This window comes from Bufo bufo, chromosome 2, assembly GCF_905171765.1.
Source record: "Bufo bufo chromosome 2, aBufBuf1.1, whole genome shotgun sequence".
Lineage (NCBI taxonomy): Eukaryota > Metazoa > Chordata > Amphibia > Anura > Bufonidae > Bufo > Bufo bufo.
The window spans coordinates 778806949-778819190 of NC_053390.1; positions in this window are offsets into that span (position 1 = coordinate 778806949).

Sequence of the window (12242 nt, forward strand, 5' to 3'; positions counted from 1 at the left end):
GCTCCTCTCTCCCCTCCTCTTCCTGTCCAGCACCCTGACCGTGCAGCACCGTTCGGCACCAGCTCCTGCGTCCCCCTAATCGCCATCCATCACCCTCCTGCACCCATCGCCACCCAGGTAGGTTAGGGTCAGTGAGGGAGAGGCACCGTTAGGCAGGGAAAGAAGGGAAAAGTTAGAAAAGAAAAAAAGTTCTTTTATTTCAAAACTTTTTTTGATCCATCAGACCCCAGACCCCCCCCTGCCACTTGTGCCCCCCCACCAGCCCCGCACCCCCCCCACCCCCACCAGCCCCCCACCAGCCCCCCTTCCCCCACCAGCCCCCCTACCCCCCACCAGCCCCCCTACCCCCCACCAGCCCCCCTTCCCCTCACCACCACTTTTTTTTTTTTTTTTTTTTTCTGCGTGCGCTGACTGGCCGGCACTTTTTAGCATCCGTCCACTGTTAGCGCATCGCCCACCCCACCACCGCACCACCCCACCGACCGCTGATCAGCGTTGTACCGCTGATCAGCAAATTTGAACTTTTTTTTTCCTAACACTTGCCCTTTCTTTTTTTGCCTTTTTTAGTACGTGAACACCCGTTGCCCCCACACACACGCACATATAATAAAGGTTTCCACACACGCACACATACACGCACACACACCCATGGCCCGCCGGATGTTCTCGGCCGAGGAGGCATACGCCCAGATTGCCTCCGACTCTGAGAGCCCCAGTGAGGATGAGGATGACCCCACGTTCCTTTTGTCATCCGCATCCTCCTCATCATCATCGGATGATGATGAGCCACCGAGGCGGCGGAGACGCCGCCAGGCGGAGCCAGGGGCCCCACATGCTAGGGATCCTGTGGCCCACCCTAGTACGAGCCGCCCTGGGGTTCGTACTGGTTTCCCGGCCCACCAAATAAGTCCACCGGAGCCCCCTGCCGATGAACTTAGTTGGTGTCCCCCAGTGGACTTTGAGCCTGAGATTCCGGATTTTGCTGGCAATCCTGGAATCCAGATTCCCACAGTGGGGTTTACTGAAATTGACTATTTTAGTTTTTTTTTCAGTAACCCACTGGTGAATCTGATGGTGGAGCAGACGAATCTGTACGCCCAACAGTTCGTCGCTCAAAACCCAGGCTCATTTTTGGCTAGACCCGGTGGCTGGACGCCGGTCAGTGCAGCCGAGATGAGGACATTTTGGGGCCTCGTGCTGCATATGGGTCTAGTCCAAAAACCCAGTGTCAGGCAATACTGGAGTGGGGACGTCCTATACCAGACCCCACTGTACAGTATGGTCATGACACGCTCCCGGTTTGAGGCCGTCCGGAAATGTCTGCATTATTCCGATAATGCAGCATGTCCACCCCGAGGTGATCCTGCCTATGACCGGCTGTATAAGATACGGCCGGTCATCGATCACTTTGGGGCCAAATTCATGGAGGCCTACGTACCTGGAAGGGAGGTCGCGGTTGATGAGTCTCTCGTTGCGTTCAAGGGGAGACTCAGTTTCCGCCAATACATTCCCACAAAGCGGGCGAGGTATGGCGTGAAGCTATACAAAATTTGTGAGAGTACCTCAGGGTACACTTACAAATTTCGTGTGTACGAGGGGCGAGATTCCCGTATTCAACCCCCAGAATGTCCCCCCACTCTGGGTGTTACCGGGAAACTCGTGTGGGACCTTATGTACCCACTGCTGGATAACAGTTACCACTTGTACATGGACAACTTTTATACCAGTATCCCCTTGTTCAGGTCCCTTGCCGCCAGATCCACGTTCGCTTGTGGGACCGTGCGGAAAAATCAACGCGGCGTCCCTGCCTACCCCCTCCAGGTACCTATCCCCAGGGGTGAGACCTGTGCCCTTACCAGTAGAAACCTGTTGCTGGTCAGGTATAAGGACAAGAGGGATGTCCTTATGCTGTCCACAATCCACAGTAACAGCACCACCCCAGTCCCTGTGCGAGGTACCGCGGCAACGGTCCTCAATACCGATTGTATCGTCGACTACAATCGGTATATGGGAGGAGTTGATCTCTCTGATCAAGTCCTCAAGCCATATAACGCCATGCGCAAAACCCGGGCATGGTACAAAAAAGTTGCGGTCTACTTGGTGCAGGTTGCCATGTACAACTCTTTTGTACTATCCCGAAGCGCTGGCAGCACAGGGACATTCCTCCAATTCTATGAGGCAGTCCTCAAGGCCCTGATCTTTTCGGACCGGGAAAGAGCAGGCCGGAGTACCTCGGGAATTGGAGGCGCCCGGATCGTCCCTGGCCAACACTGGTCCCCCATACTGGAAAGAAGGGACGAACCCAAAAAAAGTGCAGAGTGTGTCACAAGAGGGGGATACGGAAGGACACCACCACTCAGTGTGACACGTGCCCCGATCATCCGGGCCTCTGCATTATCGATTGCTTCAGGGAGTATCACACTTCCATGGAGTACTAAATTTTTATAATCCCCAACAGTCCACTAGAGAACATAAAAAACTATGGCTCTCAGACTTTGGAGACACGGAAACATTTTTTTTTTCCCAAAAAAATATTCGTTTTAGTGCAGGCATCCTCAAACTGCGGCCCTCCAGATGTTGTAAAACTATAACTCCCAGCATGCCCAGACAACCTACAGCCATCAGCAGGGCATGGTGGGAATTGTAGTTTTACAACATCTGGAGGGCCGCAGTTTTTAGGATGCCTGCTTAGTGTCTCCAAAGTCTGAGAGCCATACATATTGGGCATCGTCGCGTGCGTAAAAGTCGTCGCTTTAAAAATAACTTTTGCCCAAACGCCTCGGATGAACGGTGTTAAAAATATAAAATAAAAACGGTGCCAAAACACCAATTTTTGGGCAAAATTTCCATTTGAATCCTTTTTGCCGGTAATAAAGCTAGGGTTAACAGCCAAACAAAACTCAATATTTATGGCCCTGATTCTGTAGTTTGCAGAAACACCCCATATGTGGTCGTAAATGGCTATATAGCCGCACGGCAGGGCATAGAACGAAGGGAACTCCATATGGTTTCTGGAAGGCAGATTTTGATGGACAGTTTTTTTTTTGACACCATGTCCCATTAGAAGCCCCCCCTGATGTAGCCTAGACTAGAAACTCCAAAAAAGTGACCCCATCTAAGAAACTACACCCCTCAAGGTATTCAAAAGTTACTTTACAAACTACGTTAACCCTTTAGGTGTTCCACAAAACTAAATAGCGAATGTAGAAACAATTTTAGAATTTAATTTTTTTGTTACATTGCCTCAAAAAGAGTAATATAGAGCAACCAAAAATCTAATTTACCCCTAAAATAGTCCCAAAACAACAACCACCTTATCCCGTAGTTTCCTAGATGGGGTCACTTTTATGGAGTTTCTACTCTAGGGGTGCATCAGGGGGCTTGAAAGGGTACATGGTGTCAATAAACCAGTCCAGCAAAATCTGCCTTCCAAAAACCATATGACATTCCCCTTCTTCTATGTCCTGCCGTTTAGCCAAACAGTAGTTTACGACCACATATGGGGTGTTTTTGCAAACTACAGAATCAGGGCAACCCATTTTGAGTGTTGTTTGGCAGTTAACCCTTGTTTTACTCCTGGAAAAAATTGATTATATTGGAAACTTTTCCAAAAAATAGAAATTTCAAAATTGTTTCTCCATCTGCCATTAACTCTTGTGGAACACCTAAAGGGTTAACAAAGTTTGTAAACCCAGTTTTGAATACCTTGAGGGGTGTACTTTCTTAGATGGAGTCACTTTTTTGAAATTTCTATCTTGGGGTGCAACAGGGGGCTTCAAATGGGAAATGGTATAAACAAAACCAGTCTGCCAAATCTGGCCTTCCAATACCATATGGCGTTCCCCTCCTTCTATGTGCTACGTTCGGCCAAACAGTAGTTTACGACCACATATGGGTATGTTTTTTGCAAACTACAGAATCAGGGCAACCCATTTTGAGTGTGTTTGGCAGTTAACCCTTGTTTTACTCCTGGAAAAATTGATTATATTGGAAACTTTTCCAAAAAATAGAAATTTCAAAATTGTTTCTCCATCTGCCATTAACTCTTGTGGAACACCTAAGGGTTAACAAAGTTTGTAAAACCAGTTTTTGAATACCCTTGAGGGGTGTACTTTCTTAGATGGAGTCACTTTTTGAAATTTCTATTCTAGGGGTGCAACAGGGGGCTTCAAATGGGACATGGTATAAACAAAACCAGTCCTGCCAAATCTGCCTTCCAAACCCATATGGCGTTCCCTCCTTCTATGTGCTAACCGTTCGGCCAAACAGTAGTTTACGACCACATATGGGGTGTTTTTGCAAACTACAGAATCAGGGCAACCCATTTTGAGTGTTGTTTGGCAGTTAACCCTTGTTTTACTCTGGAAAAATTGATTATATTGGAAACTTTTCCAAAAATAGAATTTCAAATTGTTTCTCCATCTGCCATTAACTCTTGTGGAACACCTAAAGGGTTAACAAAGTTTGTAAACCCAGTTTTGAATACCTTGAGGGGGTGTACTTTCTTAGATGGAGTCACTTTTTTGAAAATTTCTATTCTAGGGGTGCCACAGGGGGCTTCAAATGGACATGGTATAAACAAAACCAGTCCTGCCAAATCTGCCTTCCAAAAACCCATATGGCGTTCCCCTCCTTCTATGTGCTAACGTTCGGCCAAACAGTAGTTTACGACCACATATGGGGTGTTTTTGCAAACTACAGAATCAGGGCAACCCATTTTGAGTGTTGTTTGGCAGTTAACCCTTGTTTTACCTCCTGGAAAAAATTGATTATATTGGAAACTTTTCCAAAAAATAGAAATTTCAAAATTGTTTCTCCATCTGCCATTAACTCTTGTGGAACACCTAAAGGGTTAACAAAGTTGTAAACCAGTTTTGAATACCTTGAGGGGTTTGACTTTCTTAGATGGAGTCACTTTTTTGAAATTTCTATTCTAGGGGTGCTACAGGGGGCTTCATATGGGACATGGTTATAAACAAAACCAGTCTGCCAAATCAGGCCTTCCAAAACCCATATGGTGTTCCCCTCCTTCTATGTGCTACCGTTCGGCCAAACAGTAGTTTACGACCACTTATGGGGTGTTTTTTGCAAACTACAGAATCAGGGCAAACCCCATTTTGAGTGTTTGTTTGGCAGTTAACCCTTGTTTTACTCCCTGGAAAAAATTGATTATATTGGAAAATTTTCCAAAAATAGAAATTTCAAAATGTTTCTCCATCTGCCATTAAACTCTTGAGGAAGACCTAAAGGGTTAATAAAGTTTGAAAAACAGTTTTGAATACCTTGAGGGTGTAGTTTTCTAGAATGGGGTCATTTTTGGGAGGTTTCTATTATCTAAGCCTCACAAAGTGACTTCAAACCTGAACTGGTCATAAAAAGTGGATTTTGAAGATTTCTGAAAATTTCAAAATTTGCTTCTAAACTTCTAAGCCTTGTAACATCCCCAAAAAATAAAATATCATTCCAAAACAATTCAAACATGAAGTAGACATATGGGGAATGTAAAATCATCACAATTTTTGGGGGTATTAATATGTATTACAGAAGTAGAGAAACTGAAAGTTTGAAATTTGCTAATTTTTCTAAATTTTTGGTAAAAATTGTATTTTTTTATGCAAAAAAATAAAAATTTTTGACCCAATTTTAGCAGTGACATGAAGTACAATATGTGACGAAAAAACAATCTCAGAACGGCCTGGGTAAGTCAAAGCGTTTTAAAGTTATGAGCACTTAAAGTGACCACTGGTCAGATTTCCAAAAAATGGCCTGGTCCTTAAGGTGAAAATGAGCCCCGGTCCTTAAGGGTTAAGTTCCATCTGTAGCACTCTGGTACTAAATATACTATTTCCTTACTTTATATTGAGCTATTTCATAAAGACGTTCCCCTCATGGAAGGCACAAACTCTGCTTCATTATTTGCAGGAATCTCTCCTGAGGTATTCAGGATAAAGACCAGTTCTGCACACTAACTGTCTATTTGGTTCGGTACTCCCTAAAGATGCTCCTGGTCACTTTGGCTTCTGAAGTCCATAGGCTTGAATCAGCTCCAACCCTCACTAGGCTTACCTTCATATTTAGACATAGACTTGATGTCTGGTGCTTTGCTGCTGTAAATAATGATCTCTATACTCCCTTAGGTCTGGCCAAAACCAAGGGGTAAAAGTAGCAGACTAATGTTGTACATGTTGGGAGGAGGCTGTTTCTATTCCTCCATACACTTTCTTCCTTCCTCACACTTCTTCTAACTAACACTCTTCAAATCAGACTTTGCACTGACTAGACAACACCCCAAGCTATATAATAAGTGGTGCCAGCACCACCTAGGGGCGAATGAGTGTAATGACAATATCAGCCTGATAAATAGGGAATACCATACATTTAATAATACATTTAATAAATATAAAGGTGTGTTTAAAGTGTCCCTTTCACACAAATGTGGGACACTGCATACACCACTGCTAAAATATAAGTCACCCTCGACGTTTGTACTGATAGAAGCTGTGGAACTCTACACCATCACCTGAAATACACAAGATACATGCCACAAATACCAAATATGGATATAAATATTGCAATGTACTGTCATGACACTTCGTTTCCTCCTGCAAATGAAGGGTTATGCACACACAAAACATTATAGGCAACTATATCACATATATATATATTATATATTTATATATATATATTTTTTTTTTTTTTTTTTTCTTAATGCATAAGGAAATTGGGCATTGCGATCTTCGTTTACTTCACAGTGACAAAAATGGGCGGTGATCCTCACATTGGGGCAAGGTAGTCCATGACAAAAGTCCTGAGACAAAGTCCATCCTGATTTGGGGTATAAATAATTTGTATTCCACATGGAATTAAAGTGCAAAGTTTCTTCATTAGGCACAGAAAGTTCTTTCTGGGTACATTGTTCTTGAACGTTGCGAACATTTGGTTGTTTTAAAGTTCGGACCAACTGAAAAAGGGGGTAAAATGGGAATTAAAATTGGTGGCAAACAGTGGCACAACTTGGGTTTGGCTGTATGATGGAGTCTTTAATAGAGCCTTTTATAAAAGGGAGAGGGAGTTCCAAACTGGAAAAGCAAAACAAAGAACTCTGCCCTCACAGTGCTCTTGCTTCTTCTTGTTTCCTTTAAATGAGTTAGCGCGCCTACTTTAATTGTAGGGTCCGGGCTTGAGGAACTCTGTAGATTAGGGGCTTCAAGAATCCCAAGAATCGGGAGATAAACATTCTGGGGTTCCTCCAGGAACATATTTAAGGGGCACAATAGGCAGTTTTAGTTGTCTCCTGACTTCATCAAAGATAGAGTTTGTTTCTAGATTCTTTAATAGAGTTGGGCTCCGGCCCAATTATGGGTTTTCTTATCAGTAGGCTCCTCTTCCATCATAGCTGGCAAAAACTGTGGCAGTAGGTTTGGTATAGCAACAGAGACAACCTCTGTAGCAAGGGATGTAGACGTTCTCATTTCCTGAGGTTGGACTGGGATGGTCTGGATTGTGAGGAACCACCAGTTGCCGCAATAGCTGTACATTCCTGCACTGGGTCAGGTTGCAGATAGGAACATTGACCAAAACTTGGATGATCTCTGTTTCTTTGAGCGCACCTCTGGTTCCCTAGTGGCGATTGCGGGCTGCCACAGGATATTTGTCCCTACAAAGCCAGTGGCATATTGGTTCTGGCTACGGGTCGGTTGAAGCACATATCTGGCTTCCAGCCGCTTGGGGGCAGTAGTGTGTACTGGCTCCTCTTCTGATTCTGAGCTCTCTTGGGCTCCCAGGACTCTGGTTCTGGAACGGGTCGGGTGTTTCCAGTGGCGTATGTGCTCTCTGCTGGGGTAACTCGACAACCTCATCCACATAGAGGCTGTGGAGGTGGCTGGTCAGGTCGCGGCATTTAACAGCTCGAACCGGGTCACATAATAATCGCCTGACCTGAGTCAAGGTCTCTAATAAATCCAAACCCTCTAACTAGCAAAAGGATAAAACTTTACCGCGTTTTCTCCAGCAGAATAGTGAGTGCAGCTCTGGGGTATAATACAGTCTATAATTTTAGATCAGTATGGATAAGTGATGTAATGTGTTAGACCCAGCGGTCCGTGCCGGCACTGCTGCCCCTACCACGGCGCCTGGGCTCCTCTTTCCCTCCTGCTGCCATGCGCCCATGCTGACAAGCGCAGCAGCAGGTAGCTCAACTGTTGCATCTGTGCGCCATGCCAGAGTTTACTTCCTGCTGGAGACCTGTACTGTTTTCTAGGGCTTGTATGGGTGTGTCTCTCCTCACTTGTGAGGCAGAACGTACACGACCTCAGTCTCACCAGCCTATGGCTGGATGCAGGAGGTATTTAACCGCCTCCGGACCGCCTAACTCCTGGCAGAGTCACGCATATATGCGTCATCTCGCGGACGCGAGATTTCTGTGAACGCGCACACACAGGCGCGCGCGTCTCACAGGATCAGAAGGTGAGCGAGTGGATCTACCAGCCTGCCAGCGGCGATCGTCGCTGGCAGGCTGTAGATGCGATTTTTTTTAACCCTAACAGGTATATTAGACGCTGTTTTGATAACAGCGTCTAATATATCTGCTACCCTGGTCCTATGGTGGTCCCTTTTGCTTGGATCGACCACCCCCCTGTCATTGATCACCCCCCTGTAAGGCTCATTCAAACGTCCGTATGTGTTTTGCGGATCCACGGATCCATGGATCGGATCCGCAAAACACATACGGACGTCGGATTGGAGCCTTACAGGGGGGTGATCAGGGAGTCTATATGGTATGATCACCCCCCTGTAAGGCTTCCATTCAGACGTCCGTATGTGTTTTGCGGATCCGATTCATGGATCGGCAAAACACATACGGACCTCTGAATGGAGCCAGCCTTACAAGGGGGTGATCAATGACAGGGGGGGTGATCACCCCATAAAGACTCCCTGATCACCCCCCTGTCATTAATCACCCCCCCTGTCATTGATCACTCCCCTGTAAGGCTCCATTCAGACGTCCGTATGTGTTTTGCGGATCCGATCCATAGATCCCGTGGATCTGTAAAACACATACGGACGTCTGAATGGAGCCTTACAGGGGGTGATCATCCCATATAGTCTCCCTGATCTCCCCCCTGTCATTGATCACCCCCCTGTAAGGCTCCATTCAGAAGTCCGTATGTGTTTTGCGGATCCGATCCATGGATCGTGGATCCTTAAAAACACATACGGACGTTCTGATTGGAGCCTTACAAAGGGGTGATCATCCATGTAAAATGACACCCCAAAACACATTGCCCAACTTCTCCTGAGTACGGCGATACCACATGTGTGACTCTTTTTGCAGTCTAGGTGGGCAAAGGGGCCTACATTCAAAGAGCACCTTTAGGATTTCACAGGGCATTTTTTACACATTTGATTTCAAACTACTTCCCACACGTTAGGGCCCCTAAAATGCCAGGGCAGTATAACTACCCCCCACAAGTGACCCCCATTTTGGAAAGAAGGACACCCCAAGGTATTTCGTGATGGGCATAGTGAGTTCATGGAAGTTTTTATTTTTTGTCACAAGTTAGTGGAATATGAGACTTTGTAAGGAAAAAAAATAATAAATCATCATTTTCCGCTAACTTGTGACAAAAAATAAAAAGTTCAATGAACTCACTATGCCCATCAGCCAATACCTTAGGGTGTCTACTTTCCGAAATGGGGTTATTTGTGGGTTTTTTCTACTGTATGGGCATTGTAGAACCTCAGGAAACATGACAGGTGCTCAGAAGTCAGAGCTGCTATAAAAGCGGAAAATGCACATTTTTGTACCATAGTTTGTAAACGCTATAACTTTTACCCAAACCATTTATTTTTTTACCCAAACATTTTTTTTTATCAAAGACATGTAGAACAATAAATTTAGAGAAAATTTTATATATGGATGTCGTTTTTTTTTTTTAAATTTACAACTGAAATTGAAAAATATCATATTTTTGCAAAAAATTTGTTAAATTTCGATTAATAACAAAAAAGTAAAAATGTCAGCAGCAATTAAATACACCAAATGAAAGCTCTATTAGTGAGAAGAAAAGGAGGTAAAATTCATTTGGGTGGTAAGTTGCATGACCAAGCAATAAACGTGAAAGTAGTGTAGTGCCAGAAGTGTAAAAGTGGCCTGGTCATTAAGGGTGTTTAAGCTAGGGGTGCTGAGGTGGTTAAAGGTGCTTCCTACCACAGGAAGATGCATGAGAAAACTCATGGTCACTACCTTGTCTAGTTCAAGTGTGAAAGTGTTTTTCAAATTCGGCTTTGCTGTGTACCGGACCCTGCTTTGGAATTATCAGATTTCAGCCTGTTTGGCACTGCCTCTGACCTCGTCACTGCGTTACCAGACCCCCCTTCCCCCCCCTTTTTTTATCGCTGCCTGGCCTGACCCCGGGCTTCCTGACCACATACTTCCCATCGGTGCTTGCACCGGTATCTCTGACCCCTGGTCAGTTGGCCACTAACTTGGGGACAGCTCTGGAGTGGCACCTGGCAACTACTCTAACGGCCCAAGCCTATCCTCACCGTCAGAGGCTAGTTGCTTAGTCACGCCCTCCCAGAGTATGCCAGTCAGTGGCACAGTGGGTCCACACCCGCTTGCATAACAAATGTATGTTCACGGTTGACTCCACCAGAAGAATAGTGAGTACAGCTCTGAGGTATAATACAGGATGTAACTTAATGATTTTCCTAGTCTACGACGTAAAGTCATGGTTTTATTAAAGACACAGAGGCGAGTATTGCTATCTCTTCCTTTACTGTCCACCAATAGCAGCAAAGAAAATTTACATAATGAACAATGTAACCATAGCAACCATAGTCCCTCCCCAGACAGCCCCTATAACAGGCAGCTCCCTCCTGGGTCTCTCCTCTTTCTTTGGACCTGACACCATCACTGGAAACCAACTGGAACCGTCAACTAGAACTGGAATCTGGAAGCGAAACATCACCGCTCCAACCGAACCGCACAACCAAAGCCAACGTGGCTAACACTTCTGAAGAAAAAACAGAAGGACGTAAATCCTTGAAAACAGCGGAACATCATCCTGAAAGGAAAATACATAAAATGGCAAGTGTAAATACCAGGCAGAAACAAATCAAGTAGACAGTCGATAAAACGGTAATGAACCGTAAAATCATCCATTAAATTACAATACATTAAATAAACACAAGCAAACCATAACCTCCTCCGAATAAATAAAATAAATGGGCGGGCCGAAACCAGGGTGGGCAATACTCACCTCCGTTGTCTTTAATTAAAACCATGACTTTACGTCATAGACTAGGAAAATCATTAAGTTTTTGTCACGGCTGAAGATGGGAAACCCTCAGCCGTGTGCCGGAAGGAAGATGGTCGCTGCTTGACCAGGACGAACAGGATTAGGGAGCAGGTCACCTCCTAACAGCGTCCCTAACCTGACCCTAACTCCTACCTGCATGGGCCGACCTTGACGGTAGGAGGACCCATGCGCAGGAACTCGGATCCCTACTCGCCCTCCGCCGGTCCCTAAGGCTAGGAGTCAGAGTAAGACATCCCTGTTCCTTCTGGATCCGGAGGAACAGGAGTATCACTGGCCAAGCTGCAAGCAAGGGGAACAAGTGCAACCTGTGGCAGTGCAGGTACTTGCCACAAACATCACACTGACCTACCACAGACAACCAGCCTGGAACCCATGTGGGTTGTACTGCCCACAGACAGCAGGACTCAGCACACAAACATACAACACACGGGAACCCAGGACCACAGGTGCAATAAAACAACATAAAAGCAAACACATCTTCAGACACCAAAGGACATATATAAGCTTATGACACAGAAGGTTGCCCCCACTGGCAGTTGGTAAGTAACCAGGAGGATGTCTACAGCCAGCATGGCTGAAACACCCTCTCTGGCTACTGCCTACAACTGAGGCTTTATAGGGCCAAGAGGCCTCACCACAACAGTCAGACACACCCCGTGACTCAGACACACAGAAAGGGAGTTAACCCTTCCAATACCACAGAAGGGAAAACATAACTTAAAGGGGGAAGTGTCAAAACTACAAACACACTGTGGCTGTTGCCGCAGGCAACGACATGGGTGGCAAGCGTGTCCTGGGAGTCAGCCCGAAGGCCGGGACACTGCCACCACATGTACACATACAACAAACGTTGCCAGGGCAACCACAGTGAAGGGAAGATGTCAGTGCACACCACACACAAAACAGAGTGCACACAGG